At 46.0% G+C, this 24,564-nt stretch overlaps 1 long non-coding RNA gene across 1 annotated transcript in view; it reads right to left on the minus strand.

Moving 5' to 3' along the window:
• Window positions 1–24,564, minus strand: part of LOC128078179 (uncharacterized) — a 314,575-nt gene that overhangs the window by 40,456 nt on the left and 249,555 nt on the right. The window contains exon 4 of the long non-coding RNA XR_008205356.1: window positions 1,716–1,826. This is a non-coding gene — a long non-coding RNA (uncharacterized LOC128078179). The remainder of the gene's footprint in view (window positions 1–1,715; window positions 1,827–24,564) is intronic.

The raw sequence follows: 24,564 nt of genomic DNA on the forward strand, positions 1-24,564 counted from the left end.
AGTCCTCTCCATGCACTAACCCACTGGACACTCCACTGCATATTTGGGAGAGGGGGGAGGCTGGAGGGAGTGTCACCAAGAGTTTAACTCATAATTGCCCTGATGCTCATCTCCCACACATACATTTGCACACAGACCACGAGCCATAGCAGTGAATCCTGTTTGGATCACAGCTGAAAATAAAACCACAACAGCTAGATCTGGATGTAAACAGTTGGCTGAGCAGGATCAAGCACAAATGCAGGAGGTGGGACTTCAGAATGACACCATGGCAAGCCAGAAGCATTAGCCAGCCAGTCAGAAGCACTGACCTACCAGCAGCACAGAGGGCTGCCCCAGCTGGCAACAAGGGACAGCCACAGGCAACAGGATGTCCTTAGCACTACCTTCATGCTACCAGACTGCTGAAGCAGCCTTGGTACTGGTCCTCCCTAGGATGCTTTCCTTCATCTCTGGAGAATAGGACAAGAGATTCTTTTTTAAATTGTTTCTAGTTGGTTCACCTCCGTATCCCATCCAAAGCCTTTGTGACCGCTCTGTGAGTGCTTACAGTAAACACGAGCTGGTGCCCCATCTGGGACTGGCAGAGGGAGCAGCTCCCACCTCCTGCACGGGGCGTGAAGGAGCCAGATTGCTGCACCAAAGAAATCCTGGTCCTATAGAAAAGGACCTCAGACTGCATACCAGCCCCCGTTAATAAGATGAGCAGCTTGGCTGAAATGGCTGAGGGACGGAACAGGAAAGTAGAAGACACTGGTGCGAAACAGCCGTCTCTGCACAGATATTCCAAACTTCCCAAATGGCAAGCCAAGCAGAATTTCTTGGAAGGAGCCACATCAGCTGCCCTTCGAACCATTAGAGCACACAAACAGGACAGAGAAAAACCTTCCACGAGGTGACTATAAGAAGAGGAGGGAAAAGGACCCGAGCCATTATTATAATCTCTGCCATGAGCACAGGGAGCTGCCAGAGCCCCTACACAACCCAGCAGTGCCCCCCACCCCCAAACACACACACACAGACACACACACACACACACAACATCCATAGGGGTAGTGCAATTACTATTCAGGCTGGGGGCTGAAGATAGTCTCCTGGCCCTTCTTCTAATGTAAGGTTATTGTAATTGATATGAAGGTAATTGATAATGTGTTACGGTGAATAATGTCTTCAATTTTCTGCTAAATCCCATTTTTGTAGCCATCTGGGCTCCTCCAACTGCCCCCCTGGGATGCAGAGTAATAGATAGTAATTATTCTCAAGTCATTTACTTTTTCAAAGTGTTTAGTGCTTATCTGTTTTACAATTAAAATGGAAACGACCCTGATTCACTTCCTTTCTTTTTTATTTAAATAGCATTCACACACACACACACACTCTCTCTCTCCTACACCCACTGGAGCCTGGAGGGTGTGTGTCTCTATGTGAGTGCGTGTGCATTTTGTTGTTGCACGGAACACACAGGAAAGAGGTACGTGGTCCATTATACACCTTCACTGTCACACTGTGAGAGTACAATCACACAACGATCAAAGAAATACAAATTGTGTTCCTTCCCCCCCCCCCGCTTGTCCCCATGGTGATGCTCAGAGCAAATGCCTCAAAATACTCCCAGAGAAACACCCCTGGGAAGGGATGCATAAAGTGCACAACTTAACAATGCACCACTTCACCACCACCACCCACCCCAGAAACACACCACAAAACACCCTTACCTGACTGATGTCTGGGGACTGCTCGTTTCCATAGGCTCTGTCTCTGCTCAACGGTGAGTGCACAAAGTGGCACAATTCCACACCAGCACTTGAAGCTGTATGAAGACAAACCTGCAAGTTGTAACAACACAGCACAGTTACAGGATGAAAAATACATCTGGGCATAAAAACGCAGAGACTCAAATTAATACACAGTATTAATCAGAATATACAGGTGTGTAAACTAAGGCAAGCTAGTCAGCGCACCATCACTGAAAAGCTTGCTTTGCACAGCAGCAAGGGGCATCTCAGGATGACATCCCAACCTCCCTATTATTAGCAGAACCCCTTTGGGTTCCACCTCAGCTGGTGTTGTGCTTGGTGAGATGGAAAGGAAGGTAGGAGGTACTTCTGGGCCTTCCCCCACTCCCAGTATAACACTGGAGTGTTGCTTTGCTACCAGACAGAAGGGACAAGGCCTTTGAGCAGGAATATTCTGTTGTTCTTTTGTCTAAGTTAAAATTGTTTGGGGCTGTTGAGCTGTTGGGTTTTCTCCTCCTTTCTCTCTGTTTCCTTTTTAATTCTTTTTAATGACTTTCCCCGATGCAATCGGCAGAGGACTGTGCAGTGACTGCTTCCCCCTGCTGAGAGGGAAACAAGACTGAGGGAAAAGGGCACCAAGGGACCTGTTCACATCCTCTATTCATCTCTGCCAGCCCCTGTTCCCCAATGACTAGCCCCACACAGCTGGGCTGCCTGGAGCTAGCATGGAGCAAAGCAGAACCTGAGCCAGGAGAAGCTCAGCTGGCACCATGGGGCCCAAAGGCAGCAGGCACACCAAAGCAAGCCAGGGCATCCCAACCACAAGCACAGCCTGTACAATCCTGATGCAGGGGCAGAGGTATGGGAATACAGGTAGTTGTTTGCACTGCCACACTATTCAGAGATCACTCTAGTCCAGGCACTGCCATCCTTTATTCCAGCTCCCCTGGTTCCAACCTGGAAATGAGCTTGGTTGAATCCAGATGGCTCTTCTTCCACCTGCTCCCTGGTACTTGGCCACATGCACATCAGGGAGCAGAGCGGCTGGCTGGGCAGGCCAGAGTGTAAGGGAGAAGCACTCTGCAAGGAAGCAAAGTTTGCTCCATTTGCCCAGTGCCTTCTCACACGGGCTCCATCTCAGCCAGCTGCAGGGAGTGCCTCACCTTGGCAAACGGCCCCCACACTGCACTGCACATAGGACAGCCCTGGAAAAGCAGCTGCTGCCATAGCAGGCTCTCCTGATTTCCAGGCTGCTGCTAACGAGCCATGCATATGCCAGGGTTGCAGAGAGGGGGAAAAGCACAGGGCTGCTGGTAGCTTGGTCTGGAACAGAGGAGTCGATGTGGTGAAAGAGCCATGTGCTTATTGCACTGCTCACCTCCAGGGGATGCCTGTCCCAAGGATCTCTCCCCATCATTGCCAGTTTAATCTTCAATCAAAGAAGAAATGTGATGTGTAGCACCACGTAATAGTTTGATAATCAGTCATCTTCCAACTGGGAAGCTTTAAAGCATTTTGCATCAGGTAAGACAACTTTAGCTAGGTTTGCTTTCTGCTGGGGGAATCCATATGCTGCACTACTTGTTTTCACCCATTCAGGAGGTTTCATATTGGGGAAAAAAGAAAACCTCAAACTGTCCCTCCTCCTTGTATATTTTTTTTGTAAGGAAAAACAAACAGTCATGTACCATAACAAGATATATTAGGTACAACAAGAAATAGAGCCTGCTTGTGCCAAATGCTGCAAAAATTCTGTGTATATAAACATACACACACCACTGGAGGTCAGAGCCTTCAAATTTGAGAAATCTTACAGTAAATGGGGTAATTATGTCTCAACCTGCCCAGGAGACAGTTCAGCTCTAAAATGGAAAGCTTTCTGATAGAGAGCCTTCAAATAAGCTGGGCATCAACCCACACAAGCTAAAGCACCATTATAGAGTGAGAGAATGTACAAACTCCTCTGAAATTCCCACTGCCATGTCAGCTTCCAGGCTTATGAGAAGGATAGAGACAAATTCAGAAATGCAGGCTGGGAAGAAGAGCTCCAAGAACCCCTCTGTGATGCTTTGTTGAGACAAATACATCCAGATAATTCTTGGCTGATGTGTGTTCTGAAACACCGCCAGCCAAGGTTCCAATAGCTACATGGGCAACCTTTACTGGTGTTTCCATGCTCTGTGACTTTGCAAGGGCTTTCTACTACATAGTCTCCTCTATTACATACAAACCTACTTCTTTCTGCTTATTAGCAGGTGAGCACAGCACACGGTTGTTCACCTTTTTGTTGACATCATCCCTTTACACTCTGGGAAACTGGATTTTACAGCTTTCTCTCCTGCACTCCCTTAAAGGTGGTTCTTAACCTTTCCTCACAGGACCCAGTTTCCAGCTCCATGCATTCTCCTTGGTCTTCTCAACTGACACTCTCCAAAGCACCAATACAGACCTGGAAGCATGTCACCCTGTGCTAGACAAGACTCCACTGCAGGACGACAGAGAGCTGTGGGAATCTTATGTCTTAGCAGTGAACTAGCATTAATATGTACCAGACCCAAACACGTTCTTTCTGCAAGAGTACAGCTGTACCAATTCACAGTGCTTGTAATCTGCCCTCACTTTGCAGTGCCCCAGTTACTCCTTTGCTTAATCATGCCTTTGCACCTACTGAATTTTACTTGTCCAGTTTTAGTTTATTTCCTTAGCATATCAAACTACATTAAACCCTATTCTCCAAGGGATCTGCAACTTCCTTTCAGCTTTCTATCTCCTGAGACTGTACCATGGTGGTTTCCATTTCATTATCAAAATGACTAAAACAACTATTGATCAGAGGTAGACCTAGGCCAAACCCCAGCAAAAATTCCTCCCTTTCTCAAGGGATAATTATGTCACACATTAGGACCATATTTGATAGGTTATTATATCCAGACAGCAGTAATCAGCATAGGTTGGAAGCAGATCTGTGTTGAGGAATGATCCACCTATATCTTGAATGAGTTCCAAGCGGATATTAATGTGAGGAGAGTGGGTGAAAAATCAAGAAGAGGTTCAGCTGAGCATGACTGTTAACTGGAAATTGGTCTTCAGCTCAAGCTGGGGGGAAAAAAAAAAGAGGAGGGGGGAAATCCCAGGACTACACTTACAGATGAAAAACTTGTTGACTGCCATTCCCTTTCTGGCCTAATGGACTGGAAGAGAGGAACAGAGAGAATTTGAAACTCTCAGCAGATTGCTTCCAGGTCTGGCTTTTCTCTTGCAGCATGTGTGGATGCCAAGCAGCAGCAGGGGATAATCAGAGTGGCTAGAAGATGTGCTTCCTTCTGCTCTGCTGTTCCAGAGTACTACATCCTCGTGAAGAAAACCAGGAATAAGATTTGAGGTCATTAAAACAAGAAAAATAGAAAGTGAAATTTGGAAGAGTTGGTGTGTTTAAAAAAATGGTTGAATAAAAGTATTTTTCTAACATAGAAATAAGACACTGTGCTTGTCAGAAGTTTTCTTCACATCTTAGATACAAAAATAAATTTTTCATTTTAAGATGTGCTAGAAATTTTAGAGAAATCCTCTATAGAAGTGATTAGCTAGCATCCCAGACTCATAGGAGACTGGGGAAGAAAGGAGGGGGGAGAAAAAAAAAAAGCAAGTATGAAGTTCCTCTGCAAGTGACACTACCCTGCTTGCTGGATTATATTTACCACTCAGTCTTCCCCTTGACATGCAATGCATTCTCTAGGTCTCCTACAGGAGTTTCGGGGTTGCAAACTGACAGACTGTTCTATGTGCAAGGCCAAAACAATTACATCCAGGTAGGAACTAAACAAACTCAGAGTTGCACAACCCCACAGACCTGTCCAGAGGGAACAGACAGACAGTGGCAGCACAAAAGCTCCTTGAACAAAGCGGCAGGGAGATTTGGCAGATATGCTGGCCAATAGCCAGAGCGTCCATGAGCCTAACAGCTCTGGTCCAGTCAGCACAACAGTAACTGCTCACAGCCACAGAAGACAGGCTTGTTGTGGCTCTGAGAAGCCAGATAACACATCCTTCCATTACAAAGCAGGATGGACTAAAAATAAGATATTACCAGGACCCACTGCTTTTGTAAGTGCCAAAAAGCAGAAGGTAGAGGAAACAAATGTAAGAATACATGCATTGATCCAATATACAGACAGCAGGGAAATTGTACCTGTCTTGACTTACCAGTGGCATAGGTCTTTCTAGGGTTTGACAACTTAAAGAAATTCTGCTCAATTTCAGTGTATTGGTTTGGCTTGAGATCCCTCTCTAAAATTCTTTCCTGAAGCACTGTAGAAAAACATCCTCACAAAGCCCCCAGTAAAAAAGCCACCTGCTCTCACAGGTGCTCTCTCAACTTATTTGACACAAAGGAAACCAGAAGAACACATACCAAAGGGAACAACGTGGAAACGCTGAAACACAGTGGGACTGCACACTCAATGTCCCTGCACAGGCCTTCAAAACAATTAGAAAGGATCATGCTTCTTGCTGGAAACCGTGCTTCAGTGTGTTACGTGCTCCCCATGATGTAGCTGTATAAGATCCAAGTGATGGACCTTGCTCACCATATTCAACTTCCCCACTCTGAAGTCTTACCCCAGATCAGCCTGGGGTAAGAAAGAAGCACAAACCAGTTGGTCCCTAAGAGATGAGGAGTCAGGAGCTGAGCACAACATTCATAGGTAGGCCTGGGACCTCACCAGCCAGGACCCAGTCCCACAGCAGCCAAGTAGGTTGAAGGCCCAGGGCCAAGGATAAATAGAGCCTGGGGGACTCGTCAGCAAAAGGTGTGGATGGAGGCTCCAGGTGAGACTGGTCAGGACCATTAAGGCCCATTAGAGCATTAGGGGCCCTAAGAACCCCTTTGACAAACTTTACTAGGGTTCCAGATGAAGCCCAAAAGAGCTTGTTCATTTGCTAGATCAAGGCCCGTTTCTTGCAGTCTAGATCTGTGCCCTGGGAAGTTCAAGGAAGTTCCAGAGGCTGGTCATAAGTTGTCCAGCTATGATAACCAGATAATCCCTTTCCTTGTTTGTTGGTTTCCACAAGCTAACAAATGGGCTAATCATACTGACTCATTTTATGTGATGCTGTCAGAGTTACATTTCCTTAAGACCACTTTAAGCAGAAGTGAATGATAATCCTACATGCTAAACTGTCCCCACATGGCCTACGAGAGGTGACAATCTTGGCAACACTACTTACATCTTCATTGTAGTGGAAGGGACAAGATGTAAGGGAAATTGAGACAAACTGCATCAGAGAATTGATGCTCCAGCCACACCTGATTTCAACTAGGACATCGCCTTTACAGGTTCCCTGAGAGATGGGGCTTCCACTGTAGTACCTGGATGCTGAAGGAAGAGCAAACAGCATGAACACAAACTCAGTCTCTGACAAATGTTAAGGCCAATGCAAATCCTTAGAGCCATGTCCAGCTCTGGAACAACGTTCATGGCCCCACTGGAAGAGTATGACTCAAGTTCTCTCCCTCTGGAGTAGAATGCAGCCTGTATTGTTTCTGGGAGCAAATCCCAGCACGCAGCCAAAGGCCACACCTTCAGCCCGATGTCATGCAGTGACAGCAATGGGCAGCACTTGGGCACTGCACTGAGGTCAGCTGATGTTAGGCAGTAGCTGAGACACGCCAGGTCCCCCTCCCCTGCCAAAGGCTGAACGCGTCTCTGCCCTCTGTCCCAAGGCAGGACAGCTGCAGAAGTCAGGATCTTCCTCAGTCCCTTCTCCCTGACCTCCGTCCTTCTCCACAGCCCATGTAGCACTGGACACGCCAACCCTGACCATCTACCTGCAGCAGCCAGGTAGGCACCTCTGTTCCCTCCCAGGCTCACTCCATGTGCAGCCAGGCAAGCCCGCTGCAGGGTGAGGCAGGTCATGTAGAACCTGGGGCGGGGGCCGAACCGCGTCTCCCCAAGATGACTTCAGCTGCATTCCAGCGAGCCTGGCAACCTCCCGCACACACAAATAAAAGGAAATGAAAAACTCGGCAACAAAGAAACTGGCAGGGAAGCCACAGAGGCACACAGGAACGGGAAACGAGATTAAACACAGGCTCAAGAGCCCCAGCGTGCTGAGCCTTCCTCTCTAAAGCCTCCCTTTAACTTTGATGGGGGGGGCACAGGAGTCTTCTTTTCACTTGAAAGGGCGAGAGGAGGGGCTGGATAAAAGGGATCGAGCATTATCCGGAATTGAGAGCACAAGAACATGCTACAGAGCTTAAAAAAAAAGTAAAATAAAAAAAGTTAAGTACAGACACCCCGCTACCCTGCATATCTTCCTTGGTGGAAATCAGGAGTTGGGATCTGAATCTGGGCAGAGAAGAGATCAAAGTGGAGCCGTTACAGGAGGAAGCCTAATAAAACTTAATGCAAAATAGTTTGGTGAATCTTCTCCTCAATTTCCACTTCTTTTTTTCCATCTATTTAGCTATAGGAAATGAATAACTGAAACCCTGCAATTTCTAATGGGAGACACTAAACTGTATTAATATATACACACTACCTAAGAGTCTACCCCGATACATTAGGCTGTATGACCATGTTTATATGCATTAGGTGCTTAGACTTCTGTCAGTGGAACTATTTAAATCAGTTTGTTGCAATACTAAGATGGATTTCACCTGTAGTATATTCTCCAGAATCTGCATACATCCTGAATAAATCTGTTAAGACCGATTCAGAGCCCTGTGCTCTGTTCATCATCGGTTCCATGCTTTCCCATATGAAATATATATGTTGTGGAGATGTCTGATCATGGAAGTAAGATAGCTACCTTGCTTTTCGTGAAGTTGTGGGTGCCCCATCCCTGGAAGCATTCAAGGCAGGCTGGATGTGGCTCTGGGCAGCCTGGCCTAGTGGTTGGTGACTGCACATAGCAGGGGGTTGAAACTGGATGATCTTTGAGGTTCTTTTCAACCCAGGCCATTCTATGATTTTATGATTCTATTATTCATGAATTGTCAACCCTCAGACACTGAAGAGGGGAAGAAAACAACCCTTTCCATCAAAATAAAGCAAATAGAGAAAAAATAGAAAAGCTCCACAAGCCTTGCTCTCCAGAAGAGAAAGGACAGACTGTCCACATAGAGTCACAGCAGTGCAAAATGATGGGCAAGGAATTAGCAGTAGGCATGAGAGCAGCCCCAGACAGCTGTTTCTCCAAAGCTATAGTATGATTCGTGGATAAGATAGTTTCCTGTCCTGCAGTACCCTTGGGTGTCAATGGGATTGTTGGCAGAGAGCTGAATTCACCCCTTCCAGATGCACGTATATCATGCACTTGCAATATGATCTTTGCACATGTTCTTTAAAGAATCATAGCAGGTAGCAACAAATAGTCAAGGAAGGTCACAAGAATCAGCATCCTGTCTCAAGTCTGAACGTTTGGGCTGTATAAACTACCCTGTAGTTTATACTAGTGTAGCAGAACTCCAGAGTTACCTTGTACAGCCTTCTCCTAAGCAAACACCATCCTGGGAGCACTGTCTCCCATGGCTACAAAATCCTCTTAGTTCAAGAACAGCCTAGGCTGCTAGATGCCTGAGTACTTATGTATCACCAACCATCTTAGCAGGTGGATGGCATCTTTTACACACAACAACAGGGAAGAGGACTAGAACTAAGGCAGTAAGATCTCCTTGGACTTGAATGCAGCAGTTCTACCAGTCTCCTCCGCCATCTGACTCTGAGGGTCAAAACCAGTATCACAAATGGGGTTCCCAAGCTATTAAGAAAAAGGGACATGTCCTAGGCATATTTGCCCAATGATAAAACAAACCAGAGTGCTAGCAAAGTTTAAAGCACCTCGTCATTTTGCACAACAGGATAGGAGGGGAGACTTGGTCAACTGTCTGTATGTCCTGATTCAAGGGGTGGATAACAGGTCTTTATTCACATTCAGTGTCAATGATTGGTTCATATGGCATGGTACAGGTGACGCTCTCTCCGAGGTGTTTCAGGTCTACACCCAAGCTTCTATTTCTGAAAAGAAGGGAGGAAGGAGAGAAGGAGAGAAGCAGAGTTTTAAACTCATATCTAGTTCTGTGGGAAACAGCATTCAACAATCATTCTCAAACTTTCTTTTAAAAGTTCACTCACAAGATGTATGCTTGTTCTTTGGAATCATTTAATGCCAACCACTGGGCAAAGGACTTCAAAACCAAAGGGCCTGATTCCCAGTTATATAAACACAACAGCTCCCAAGGAAGTTTTACAGTGAACCCATGGACAGGGAATTTGTTTGGAAAGTTCAAGTACTGGGTTAGTCTTTTCAAGACTTTATGAAGTGATCAGTGTAGATCTGGGACACTTTATTTCTGCCACTGTGTTTCTGGGAAGCCACTAATCTGTTCTGGATCAGAACTTGCCAAAATGCAGAAGCGGAAAATGGTCCTCATTGCTCTAGGCTTGGCTCCTAAGTCTATTTTGCCCAGATCCCCCAGATCTCATCCATAGCAAGTCATGTGACACTCTATGTTCCCACCATCATCCACCAGAACCAGGAGTGGTGCTGAGTCCGCCTTCATTGTCCCACCCTCAGTATTAATTACCTATGAAATGGAGCACAGGGCATAAAGGAGGAGGAGCTGAGCCCTATATGCAGCTTACAAGGTATTGGAGCTGAGCTCCAAAATGCTCAGTCTTCCTTTCAGTAAAACACCTCCCATCACTAAAGGGGGTAGCTTTTCTGCTCCCACCTCTCCAGCCTCCACAGCATGTACTAGCAGCCAAATGGGCTGAGAGTAGGGACCACCTTGTTCATGACAGCTTCCAGCCCACTAAATATCTTATTTAATCTGCAAAAACACCAACCTAAAATTGAGCTCTCTGGCCTGGAAAAAGGAGGCTATTGGAGATGTCCTGGCAAGGCCATGTGCAGTGCCATGGCATCACATTTCTGTCCTTACAGATGCGAGCTGCAAGCTGACTCCACTCAGAGAAAACATTAACTACACCTCTTTATTATTGAGAAGAAATTTATTGGAGACATCCCTCCCTCTCTCCAGCTTCTCCTTTACCTTCGCGGAAAAGTAAACATTTAATTTTTTTTGTTGTTAATAGATTTAATGTTCATTTGTCGGTAGCCTAGGGGCAGGAACGCGTGACATTTCAAATAATTGTTGTTTCGGGGGTATCCTCTGGAGGAAAATGCTGCAAAAGTGTGGAGAAGATTTAAGTAAATTACTGTGTCAGCTTCTATTTATTCCTTACATGATTGCCAGAGGCAGGGCTGCGAGATAACCATTAGAGGCCCAGCCATAAAACAGGGAAGCAGAATTTCAAAAAGCCGGAGTGCCATTACTGGAAAGTTAGTGTGTAACATGTTAAATTATCCCCAAAGTAGGGGGAGGCAGAACTGGGGGGAGGCACAGGTCTAAGAGTGAGAGAGAAGAAAAAAAGAGAAGCACTGTGTGAGTAAAAGGAATTGCACCATGGGGAATAAATGAAATACTAGATAGCTAGAAAGACAGACAGATAGACAAAGAAGTAAATTGAAGAAGAATGAACGAAGACCAGGGCAGTCCTTGAGTCCACCTCTGAGGGCCTGCCATGGAACACAGCGCTCAGTGCAGGCCTAGTCCCGTACAACTTTGTTGCCCTCTCATCTCTGGGGCATAGCCAAATGCTCTAAAGAAAGAAATTTCCTGCCCATGGAGGCTTCTTGGCTGCTTTCTTTACTTTTCACCACTTCTTGCCTCCAAAATGTACTTGTATGACCACCATCCCTGTAATGGGGAGTGTTCGGTTCAGTCTGATGCTGCTGTGTAAAGTTCCAATTCAAGCATGACAGCACAGCTTTGACCTCATATACAGGCATTTGTGGTTCTGTCAGATAAGGTATTTGCACCATGAAAAAGCAGCCAAGGCAGGAAGAAGAAGAATTGTAAAAAATTCTGCACATTCAATATACTATCCCCAGAACGAAAGGAGCACAGAGCCAATACACTTCCTGGGAGCAGACTGCTTTCATGTGCAGGCTGTGGGGCTGGAAAGAAAAGAACTAGACACCAAGATGCTGACTGAGCCCCTAGATCAGCACAGGCCAGAGTCAAGGAGGTGTGTCAGGACCCAGGACACCTGTTCTTATCTGTCCCATCTTGGCTCTTGTTTGCCTGGCCGATATGCTGAACTCTTAGAAGTTTACTGCACTGTGCATGGAGGCTGGAGATTTGTGGGAAGGCATGCCTTTCCACCTGACACGATCAGCTTCATGCTTTCCCTCATCAGCTGTTTCCCATTTCCCTCCTGTGAGACTGGGACAGCATGACACCCAAAGGACCAGTGAAGGGGACAGGAAGCCCCAGCTCTGCTCAAGACTTCGAAGCAAGATGATGCTCAGGCTATAAGTTAAGCAAGTCCTGAAAACAAAAGGAAAGATGTTTGCCAGGGAGGAACGGGAAATGCTCAAGTTCTGACACTGAAGCTAAAGGGACAAGAGCCAGCTCATTAGTCATAGTGGGCTGCAGGAGAAGCCAAAGAGCATCAGGAAGGTTGTATGTGCCATGTGCAGGACTGCTGTTGAAGTGTCCAGCACAGTAGAACAACACCACCCCCTTTGTCAGATCCACTTGTGCTGCTCTGACCAGTCCCCGTCTGTCCCACTCCACCCTCCCCCCATCAGTTTCCTCCAGTTCTGTTTATTATCCGTGCTCTGGGAGCTGGGCATTGCCCTCTGACTCATTGCTTAGAAGCTGCCTGGTTCTTCTTTTCCTTCACTGTAATTTATTTACATCACGGAAAACAATTAAGTTCCAAAAAGTCTTATTTATCCCACAGATCTGGTTTTATCTTCCTTAGCATCACTCTCCATTTGTTCCTGCTATTGCTTCATTTTTTTCTCACTCTTTTCCTCAAGGCAGGTGCCGCTGTGTGGGAGCCAAGGGGGCTGACAAACTGTAGCCCCGGCTTCTCCAAGACGACAGCTCTTCTCCCACTTCTCACCCAAGAGGATGAGAGTCCAGGCACACGCTCAACAATAAATAACCAGGGAGATTTTTCATTTTTTTTAAATTTTAACGACTCACGAGGAAGACTTGCTGGTTAAATCATTGCTAACTCTCAACCTCCTCAATATTTCTTTGCTAATAGACTTCAGGTTTAATTGAAGGATCTTCTCTGGACTCTGTCTAAGGCACCATTTTCTCTTTAACCCCACCGCTCACAGCCTCACAAAAGCCAATCCATTAAGGGTCTTCATTAGTTTGAGCACCAGCCAACCACCCAAGCGGCAAAGGTCAAACACAGTCACCTGTCACAACATGGCAGTAAAACTACTAATTGTATGGGAACAAATGAGATAAAAAGATGGTACTATTATGCTATTTGATTTATTTTGTTTCCAAAGAGTCATTTAAGTCTAATTTACTTTGCAAGCTATAGAGTGGGCCTGTGTGGATACAAATCCTGGTGTGGATGTGAAGAAATGTGGGCGTGTGCATGTATGCGTGCACCTCTCTCTCTCACACATGCTTATACATGAGTAAACACATACAGGGGTCTGAAATGCAATCCAGGGAACTATAAAGTCATGGCACCATAAAGACTTAGATTTAACTCTCCAGGCAGACAGAACATCACATCACACAGGGATGGCTGTGTTGTAGTGGCACAGAGTCACACCAGCCCTCCTGCTGCCAGCTCAGTTGGCCATGCACGTTTCTTCAGCATCCCAGCTGCAATGGCAGAGGCCGAGGCAGCCAGAGCAAGGTCCCATTTTGGAAGGGCATTTGCTTTGGAAATCTGTTTCTTTTTTTTTTTTTTTTCCTTTTTTTTTTTTTTTTTTTGTGCTCAGGAGGAGAAAATGGCCCACATGCCCTCTGGTGGACAAATGCCATTTTGCAGCTCTGGGATCCAAATGGAAAGCAGCAAGTGGCCATATTTGTAGGCACGAAAAGAAGCCATCTCCCTGAAAGGTTTTTAAAAGCTCGCTTGCTATCCAGTTTGTTCTGGCAATCATGATTTCAGCACATCTTTGACTGCCAACTGAAAAAAAACCTGACCTTTCTAAGGCACAAAAAACACAGTCCATCCTCACTTCTTCATTGTAGGTGCTAAATCAACATAGCCATCTTCACCAACGGGTTCTGTTACCACACGAGGGTATCATTTTTTCCAAGAAGATATAAATTGTATTTATGCTAAAATAAAAACCTTCTTGTTCAAACACAGGACCCAATCTCAAGCTGCACAGCCATCCTTCAGCATATCATATTAAACAAAAGCCAAGATCAGGACGAAAGTTTCCTTTAAAAGATACTGAATGCTAATCACATCTTTGATATTGAATATACATCGCAAGAAATTCTATAAGTAGAATTAATATAGTCAAAGATCTTTCAAAGAACAGATTTCTCAATGTTCATGCATTAGGATCAACTGTTTCAGGACAGTCAAGGGAAGAAATTGAGGAATCACAAGCTCCTGAAACATACAAATGCATGAAGACATAACCACCTTATTGCAATGAGAGAACACCCTTCTACACATACAACAGTGTGGTATGATGCATAGCTAGACTTGATGAGTAGACTTGTTGGGAGAATGTTAATATTTCCAACAAGGCAGTAATGTCATTAATGCTTTTCTTTGAAGTTTTTCAATCATCTCTGTTCATCAGTGAGTCATGCAGATCATGAGAATCAATACTTCTTATTACACATTGCATAGACAATAAACGCTCACAATCCGAAAGGAAAAACGTTCACTTAGAAACATTTCAGAGCATTACGAAGGCTATTTTTATATGCCTAATTGCACAGGCACGCACTATAAACCCAACTGAACAGACGTATAGAAAACTAACACTGGGAATAAAGAACAGAAAGACAGTTCCTGGGTGAATAGTGAGGAAAGAACCTGATGAAGATGAAGGCAGATGGCTGCACCGTCACTTCCAGTGCACACAGCAGCAGGAACTTCCCAGTAGAAAATACAGCTAAGACATCAGTGAGATCTGGCTCTAGGGGGACGCAAGTTTCTCTCTTCCAGTAGTAAGAACGTTTCTGTACACTCCTGGCTTCCTCAGCTGTGTTGGCCCATATGGCCCAGTCATTCAGACACGGCTACCTCCAAGGGAGCCAGGGTCACGCCTGTCAGCCTCAATCAAATGTGTCCTTGTGTTCACTCCAGCAAGCAGATTAAGGAAGACTTAACTTGTTCTTGGCATTATGGGAGACCACATGGGCATCTGTGAAACATGAAAAGCAATACATGCCCTCCTCTCCTGTTCTGGCTCTCTGAAGGTGCAGAGATCTTCTTGGCCCAGGTTATCACTTCCTACTGGAAACAGGGAGTAGCTTGAGCACAGCTTCACGTGCTAATGGTGAGCATTTAAATTAGCCAAAACTGCCATTAGGGACCTGCCTTGTCCCTGAGCCCTTTTTTTTCACCACCCCTTTCACTTTATTCCCATCTCACTTTCTACCTCCCTCAGTGCTGACATCAGCCATACTATATGGCTTGTCTTCAGCAGTCATCAGCATGTTACAGAGGATCCCACCAGCCCAAACTCATTAGGTCTTAGCTAACAAAGGGCTCATGAGGAAAATGTATTCCTTCAGCCTGTATTTAGACAAAGACATTTCCAATCAAAAGTGAGAAATAGGCTCCACCAAGCTTATACATCATCATAGATACCAGCAGGACCCCACAGTGGAGCTGATTTCTGAGAGAAAGGGAAAATTAGAAGTTTTCCTCTGGCAGTGGATCATTTGCACCATGTGAACGTATCCAAACAGCTCTAAATGTGCTCCAGAACTGAAGAGGAAGGGGAAAGGAGGAGGACGATAAGAGTGTTAAAATATTTTCCCCTTTTATTTTTATACAAATGTTACATTGAACTCACCTTTTCTTATATCAAAATTTGGAAAATAATAAACCATAATAATAATATGTATATATGTATATGTATAATAATAAACAAGGCTTCCTGAGACCTTTTCCCCCATTCCCTAGATATTTCCCTAATAGGAGAGAGTAAGCAGCATTTCACAGCTCCAGCAGAGTCCAAATTAGTTTTTCTGGCAACCAAATGCAGTGTCTACTCCACTATGCACATACACACACACATCGCTGCCTACAGCACGAACAGATCCTGCCTGAAGTGCAAAGCCAAGGAACCCGAAGCATTCAGTGCCAGAATTAAAACTGCCTTGTAGTGTTAAAGCTCCCCAATAAACATGGCTTGCTATAAGATTCAATTACACAAATATATTTTCAATGAAATGGGTCTTTAATCTAGGGCTGAGGATGGTGTTCTCTTAATAAATGGCTCTGCCCTTCTTTTATTTTCTCTTTGTTTACTGTTAGGTGTTATGCACTATACTCACTGCTGAAGACAAAACTGTAGATTTCTTTCTCCCATGCTCTTTTCTGATGCTCATCATAAGAGTGGCTGAGTGCTTTTCTGAGTTGAATTCACTTATCCTCAAAAAACTGGGACTTGTTATTTCCATTTTACAGAAAAGAAATTGAGGCATGTGGGAACGAAGATCCAAAGGCATCTAATTCATTTTGGAAACCTATATTTGCAGCGTACTCTGGCCATTCTGTGCAAGCACCAGAGTTCCAATTATTTTCAATAGTGACATCTATGAATCAAAACCACACCGCAGGATGAAGCAGAGAATAGCGCGACCCTAAAACTCAGTGAGTTATTACTAGGGCAAAGTAAATTCCAACAACTCTTCGGAAATCCCCTTTGAATAATGATGAGATGAGCATTTCTTCTCCAGCAGAGGACTGGAGACTCATTGCAAGTTCCATAAGTAAGGAAAGAGAGGCCCTAAGGATGAGCATCTTTCTCTCTGCTCCATGCCTGGGCATAGCCGGGTTAAGCAATGACTAAGACAGGAATCCCATTTAAACTGTTTGTGATCAAGGACTTCTCTATAAGGAAAAACGGGCAGAGAGACATGGCAGAAGTGACCACATATTCACCCCAGTAATGCTCAGTGCAATGTGAAGAAATAAAAATGCTCTCTTAATACTCTTGTGACTATTTTCATTCTGTGGAAAAGAAGAAATAAGACACCCTTAGCTTGCTTTTCCAAAGCATAAGAGAATTACATAACGCCCTCGCTAAGTAAGTAAGTAAGTAAATAAATAAATAAATAGATAGATACAAACTGAAAGAAAAAAGAGCAGGCACCACACTGTCAAGAATAATTGGCTGTGCAAACACAATTTAGGAGGCAGCAGATTTGCAGAACAGTATCTTGGAGTGATGATGAATCACATCCATGAGTCAACCATGTCAAGCTTTTCAGGAAAAAAGCAGCTAAGACACTAGGATTATGAATAGCAGTGTCCTTTGCAAAACATAGGAATTACTCTTCTCACTGTAATCTGTTCAAAAAAGGCCACTTTTGGTGGCTTCTTTCCATATGGGGCTATTTAAGCAATGTGCACATTTACTCAGGACTTTGAGTCCTGATGAGTGGCAAACAAATGATAAGACATCTCTGAAGATGAAAGAAAAGGGAAAGCCAAAAGAACTGGAATGGCTTAGTTGAAAAAACAAAACAAAACAAAACAAAACAAAACAAAACAAAACAAAACAAAACAAGGAGATGATAGGAGTTTGCTAATAGGTGAAAGAGGGGAAGAGTAACTTTTTTCCCTGTCACTGACAGGTACAAAAAAAAAAAAAAAAAGAAGAAGTTATGGGCTTAGATTGCAAGAACAACAATAACAACAAAAGATATTTACTTTGGGCACTGGGAAGAATATTAGAGGAGTAAGCAGTGTTATAGCCTTGCCTGGAGAGAAGAAGATGACTTCATTGGAGGTTTCTGAAGACAGATTAGGCAAACATCTGCCTGAAATTGCTTAGGAAACCATGATCTTCTCATGGGAAGAGAGGTGTAGGCTAAAGATCTCCTGAATAAAGCTCAGTTCTCATTAGTTTTCAATACTGTGATCCAGAGTGGGGAATGCCAGTTTTGCTCAGAGAAACAATAGGACATTCTTTAAAATGATGTTTTCCCAAAAATATTTATTGGTTTAATAAACAAAAAGCTTCAACTGAGTAAACATCCATCCCACAAGACTTGAGACTGTGTGGTTAATATTGGAGAATATCATAAGCAACGGGGAATAAGGGCTGATAAAGTTTGGGCAGGTCCGAACAACAGCTGGTGTTTCCAGTCTCCTTTGTAATTTAAGAGAGTTGTACGGATTGAAGGAGCAGTGGCTTGTGGAGCCGATGGGAAAGTCCTGGAACTACCTGTTTTATGCAGAAGTAAGAATGGACAAAAACTCCTCTTCAGGGCCAGTTCATCCCAGGAACCTCCTGAATTCTAACCTGACTTTGGTTATATCTCAGTGATCTGCTCGCATCCACCGGCTCTCTCCAGACCAAGGGCTCTCTGACGCAGCACACGGCCCAAAAGCTCACGGGGCACCTGCTCTCGTCCCTGCGGCCCAAGGGACGTCCCGCCGCCGCGGCCGGCGCCCTGAGGCACGCCAAGACCCGGACTCGCTCCTCCCGCCACCCCGCTTCCTCCCGCAGACACAGCGAGGGCGGCGGCGCCTTCAGCACCGCGGAGAGCGGCAGGCCGGCCCTACAGCAGGCAGCGCCCGCGGCGCCCGGCCCCGCTCGGAGGGCAGCGCGCTGAGCCGTCCGCCACGAAGGCGGAGGAACCTGCAGAGCCCGTAAGCAGGCTTACCTCAGCCGGGCCGAAACCTGTTCCGAAGAGCCTTCTAAATCCTAACCGTAATGGATTCAGCAATGGCACTCTAAATTGCAGTTTAACCTTGCACCGATTTTTTCATCTAGAATTATTATATTAAATGCAGGTTAAAAAAAAAATCTAACTTAATATTGCTGTAAGGGAATGCTCCAGCATTGTTTTGCTCCTATGGTAGGTAAATGGTACCAGGTCATTAACCAGGCTAGTTAAGCAGCTCACCAATTTGCTAGTTATCCTGCCAACTAGAAAACCAGTTGGTTATCTGGGCAATCAGATGATTACATTTTACGTTTTCAAATAACCCTTAACTAGCAAGAACTAACTGATGTCCGTAACATCCCAGTGAACTACAAATGCTCCATTCTACAGCTAGGGAAACTGAGGCAAAGAGCTTCATACCGAGCCGCAAAACACAGCCAGGACAAGGAAGAGCTAAAGGAGACTCCTGGTTCCCAGCCCTGTATTCACTCCACTCCCAGGAAACACATGAAGGATGCTTCTACCCAATCATCAACTAAACCATCAGTCAGCCTAATAATTAGCTAATTAATTAGCAGCCACTCATAGCAGATTCATTTACTCAGGGCCCCATCTAATATGATACTAACAGGAAAGTTAGATGGGGGAATCTAAACAAGGAATGGAATAGCAGAGCTTTACCCAGCACTAGACCCTGGTCCACATACAAGCAGAGAAGTGTGGTTGGCTTTGGTGCCTACCACTGTGGCTGAATATTGACAGCAAGAAGGGAATCTTACAATAGAAAATGGGAGAAAGCAGGAAACACTGGGCATTTCCATCCAGGGTGGCCAGGGAATACCAAGGCCCAGCATGACTCACCCAAGCAGTCTAGAGTCAGAAAGCAGCTGCCATGAAAAATCAAAAGGTCTGCAATGCATGAGGAAGATTATGTCTGCAGGTAAAGCATTCAGGTAGAGATATTTTATGAAGGACACAAAACAGTTATTTTTATTATTGTTGTTGTTATTTATTGCTATTATTATTATTATTAACTTTTAGGCTCACAGGAAAAAATTAGTCATATGTTCAAGACTATTCTATCAACTCACCAACAGCCCTCAAACAACCAGCTCAAATTTTTTGGATCTGTTTAGCATGGACTAAATGGGAAACAACAGTTGAATTTATATTTAAAGCTAATGTAGGTACTTAGCCAGTGCCATCAAGGATTGAAAGATTAAGTGGTAGGAGGCACTGGATAAAGGTAAGTTTTAAACCTATTTTAAAAAAAAAAAAAAAGAGAGAGAGAGATTGTGAAAAATAGCCTTGTGGATATCATCATATAAATTTTTTTCCAACATTTGTGCAACTCCCTGCACAAATTAACTTAATCAATTATTTTCCTCCTTCCAAAACAAAATGCTTCCTTCAAGCATTTTGATCAGCCTTGAAGACGCAAGAACAGGCTCATAAAAGATGATGAAACTATGCCTTAACCATTTGCAGTCCAGTAGCTGAGCTCTAAAACCCTTTTTTAGCCTCTGGATTGTAGACAGGTGGTATAAAGTCGTGAACCAGTCCTTGTTGCCCACCAGCTGGGGCAAGCTGCATGTGGGGCTCCCGGGCAGGTATGTGGGCTTAGCTAATTAGACATAACTTTTTATACTGAGATGCACTTAGAGCAGTGACACCAAGTATTTGCTTTAGGCTTACCCCTCATGCTAATGCCATTAAAATGGTGTGGCTCAGCAGTTTCCAAAGGGATTATCATGAGCCTCCATTTGAGGAACTCCTCATCTGACCAGCCTCTGAGCTGCAACTTATTCTGCAGAGTGGTGTCAGGCTCGCCAAGTGCCAAGCAGGGTCAACCCCACTCAAAAACACCATTCACCTTAGGGAAAATCCTCAGCCTGTTTTGCAAAAGACAGTGGACAAAACCATCGATACAGATTCCCTCCCCTCTCCAGCCCACAGAAGCACTCAACAGTCTCATGGGAAGCCCAGCGAAGTCCCTGCACCCCCAAGGCCCACGGAGCTGTGTGTCCACGGTGCACGAGGAGCAGGCTCACAGGGAGCTGAGAAGCATGAAGTGGCCTCCTGCAGCAGAAAAACCTGTGTGAGGATATGTGAAAAATAACCCTGACTCGCTAATCCTAGCTGTGAGCAAACAATTAGCAGGAAGCAGAGGCAAACAGGAAAGCTGATTTAATTATGTGACACTGATACAGCCAGTGAACTGGAGGGGAGGGAAGGGGGGAGGTGGGGAGGGCTGGGGATGTGGGGTCAAAACAGTTTGTAAAAATCTGTTTCACAAAAGCTGTTGTTCCCCTCGGGGCAGAGAGAGATTACCGTGGCTCAGTGTCTATCAAACACGGGAAGAGAATAGGGCCAGGGGCAATGAGACAGCTTCCGAGTATGAAGGGCCCTTCTTCTTCTCCGCAGCAACCAGCAGCCTGCCAAAGAATTCCTGTAAGCTCTCGGCGGCTTTGTGTGCCTGCCCGGGCTGTGGGGAGCACTGCAGCAGGCCTGCCTATTGTCGGCAGGGCTCAAAGGGAGCCGGGCAGAGAAAAGGGGAGCTGGGGGAGGAAGAGGGCTTAAGGGAGCTTGTTGTTATCAAAGCCGCGGAGCTTATTGTGCCAGAGCAGAACCACGCTGCCTCTGAGCCCCTTCAATGTGGCTGCTCACGGAGGCACTGCGGGCACACAGGGTGGGATGTGCCCCCCTCGGTTTGCAGGGGCAAACCTGCACTGCCCACTGGCACCTTCTGACTCGGGGGGGGATGTGCAGGGGGAGGTAACCCTGTACCCCACTTCCTATACCCACTGCTATCCCAGGACACCTGCCACAGGACCAGAGCCCCACACAGAGCTCCTGCTGCAGCATCTGCTGCGGGTAACAAGGTGTATAAGGGCAAACAGCCACATCCAGGTCAGCAAAGGCATCAGTCCATTGCTGAAAGCATCTACAGTTGGATATAAAGATGCGCCTGGAGGCTCCTGCACATCCCTTCAGCATCTGTGTGGTCCTCAATACAAACACACGCAGAAGTACAAGCAGCGGAAGCCACACACAGCACAGCACACACAGCACAGCAACACCTTCCTGGCCCACAAGCAACAGACATCTGCTTCCCTCACTTGGCCATGCATCTGCCTTAAGAGAGTCTTGAGTTGTTGGATTGCAGGTCAGGGTGTGTGGTGGAGCCAGCAGAAGGGATATCAGACCACATTGTTTTCAAAGCTTCATCTATGTGTCAGGAAGAGGCCAAAGGCCCCTGGGAACTGTGAGCCTCAGGAAAGACCCTGTGAGAAGGCGGCAGCTGGCAGCTCTGCAGACACTGCTGATGTGCATCACAGACTGAGGATTTCCCAAATGTGCTCCAAACACCATTCAGACTCCAGCTGAATTGTAGAGAGGCCTGAGACTGAGATTGGGACACATCCTCAGGGCACCAGGACTGCGGCCAAGCGGGGTGTAGGAGTGGATGCCAGCCCAAACCCTGGTCTGAAGGGACTGGGGTGACTGAATGCTGACATGATGATGTTCCCACAGACTCCATGGGAGAACCAAGCCATCAAACTTACAACCACAAAGTAAAATTTAACAGGGACCAGAGCCTCCATCAGCTTTTATTCCATACAGACTTACCCAGGAAAGTACACAGCAAAGCCACAAGACCTTCATGGAAGTGAAAAAAATCCCATGGGCCTGGCTACTTCCCATGGTGAGTTTGGCTGTAGGAAGAAACCACTCTAGAACAACGCAAAGCTTCCATTTTCCTGGACCTGGGAATTTTCTCCAGGCTCATGCCAACTAACTTGCTAGAAGTTCTGCTACAGAGTGACCAAACCCTCATCTGACTACAAGTCTCCCTAAACAGCCTTTCCCTGCCAAGTGTGGGTGGTGGGGAGCTGGTGTCTGACCACACAGCCAGACTCCTCCTGTCCCAGGATGCCCCCTCATATCAGTCCCAGCAGGACTTGGCCAATTCACCATCTCACCCTGCGCAGACACACCTGTGAAGTGAGGACAATTCAGCCCCACACAGTGCCTTCTTCCTACCCCAGACCTCATCCCTCATTCCTCATCCCTTCCCTTCCAGCAGCTGCCCAAGGCCAAGCAGCGTCACTGAGCTGACTGGGCAGGGAGGAGGAGCTGGGGTGGGCAGGAAGGGGCACCCCAATAGGGGGATGGACTCCCACAGTCCCAGTAGAAAAAGTAGGGGGGCTGAGGCTGCGGGGGAAGGGACGCAGGCAAGGCAGGGAGGGCTTCTCATTGTGAGGGAAATTTTATTTTTAACAGATGCTAAGGCAGATGGCACAGAATTAACAGAAAATGGGAGAGGAAAAAAGAGGAAGAACATTACTGGCTCCAGAGAGAGTGGACATTAAAAAAATAAAGAATAAGGGAATGAAAACAAGTTTAAGTACTCTCTCCAGAGGAGGGGGGGAGGGAAAGCGTGAGGCAGAGCAGGGACGAAGCAGCGTGATAATAACCAAAGGCGTGAAATTGCAAAAGTAAAATTTGTGGCACTCGGGAGGGGCTGATAAGGCCCCAGCTTCATTGCAAAACTCACTCAGAAATTACTGATGTGATGTTTTAGCCTTTATCATTAATAATAATCGAGAGTGGGGAGTGGGGTGGGGGCGCCTGAAACAAAGAGGGAGAGAAATAGTGTGAGCGTGGGGAACTTGGGCGGGAGGCGGAGGAGGGAGCTGGGGAGAGGAGCAGAGGGTTCAAATGAGGGAGAAAAGGGGCAAGGAAGGAAGGGAAAGCTGGAAAAAGAAAGGGAAACAATGCAGCAAAAATAAAAAATAGGAGGAGGAAAGAAATGAAGGAGGAAGGTTGAAGAACCAAAGGAGAACAAAGGGAAAGATGGGCAAAGACAAGTTTAGGGGAAAATGCCAAAAAGTGAGCAGGGAGGAGAAAGAGAATGAATGGAGAAATGATAACAGAGATGAAATAGTGGAAGCAGACAGACCGCAGGACAGGGAGCAAGGGAGGAAACAAAGAGATATGGCCCTGCCACTCTCCTCCCAAATTAATCGCGGATACATCAACCCGAGCCACTAAAACAGAGCTATTATGAATGGGTTAGTCACAGGTGGAGTTAAAGGCCTACAGAGGGATATTAGCCAAAATTGAGTGGCTTTTAATTTCTTTCTAACGAGAGATTGTGGCTGGGGAGCCAGACAGTGCTTCAGCTCAGCTAGGCCTGCAGGCACGACACACAGGCGCCGGCAGCTCCCTGCCGCCACGCGAAGCCACGCAGGCTGACCTGTGCGGTGCACGCAGCGAGGTGGAAAAGGCCCATGTGAGCTGGCCACCTGCTCCGCGGGGTGAAATGGCAGGGCCGGGCGGCACACACAGGGACACGGAAAGTACTCGTGGACATCGGGATGCTCCACTGCCTCGTTGCCCTGGTGCGAGGCTGTACCGGCAGGTGGACGCGGTGCCCTCACCTCGCGGCCCGTCAGCGGGCTGGGGGATTCGCAGCACCCGTTGGGGATCGGCTCTCACCACAAGAAGGTTCTCCCTGAACCACAGCCGGCTCATTGCCCTCCTGGAGAGAGCAGGGAGCTTCGACACAAGACCGGGACATCTGGGTTCTATTTCTGGCTCTGCTGCTGGCAATTCACCACATTTCTCCGTTTCCCCATCTGCTATCTGGGAATAATGCAGTATTGTTAAAACTAAGCACTTATAAATGATGAATCAGGCCATCTTCCCATTCTGAAACCATGACATTGGTTTAAAAACTCACGACACCTTCAAGAAGGACGGGGCCACACACAGGAGGGCTCACACCGCTCCTGAGAACACAGTCTATAGGACTCCCATTTTCTCCACAGCTGTAAGATTTAGTGATAGGTTTCTCACTTCATCTGAGCTTAAAGCTCACAGCTCATCCGTCCACATGATGTTGGGATGGTGTGGGAAAAAATAGAAAACAACTCCAGAACTATCAATACTCAGCAACACAAATGTTTTTCTTCTAGAACCATGTGCAAATTTTCCATAAAAGCCTCTTACTTCCTAAAGTATCATTTTATTACAACAAAAGGGATGGGTCAGTTTTAACAACACTTTCTCCCTGAGGCCATTTTGGAGAGGAGCAAAAAAAGAACACAAACAAAG

The sequence above is a fragment of the Tympanuchus pallidicinctus genome, unplaced genomic scaffold (assembly GCF_026119805.1).
Source record: "Tympanuchus pallidicinctus isolate F22 unplaced genomic scaffold, pur_lepc_1.0 scaffold16, whole genome shotgun sequence".
NCBI lineage: Eukaryota > Metazoa > Chordata > Aves > Galliformes > Phasianidae > Tympanuchus > Tympanuchus pallidicinctus.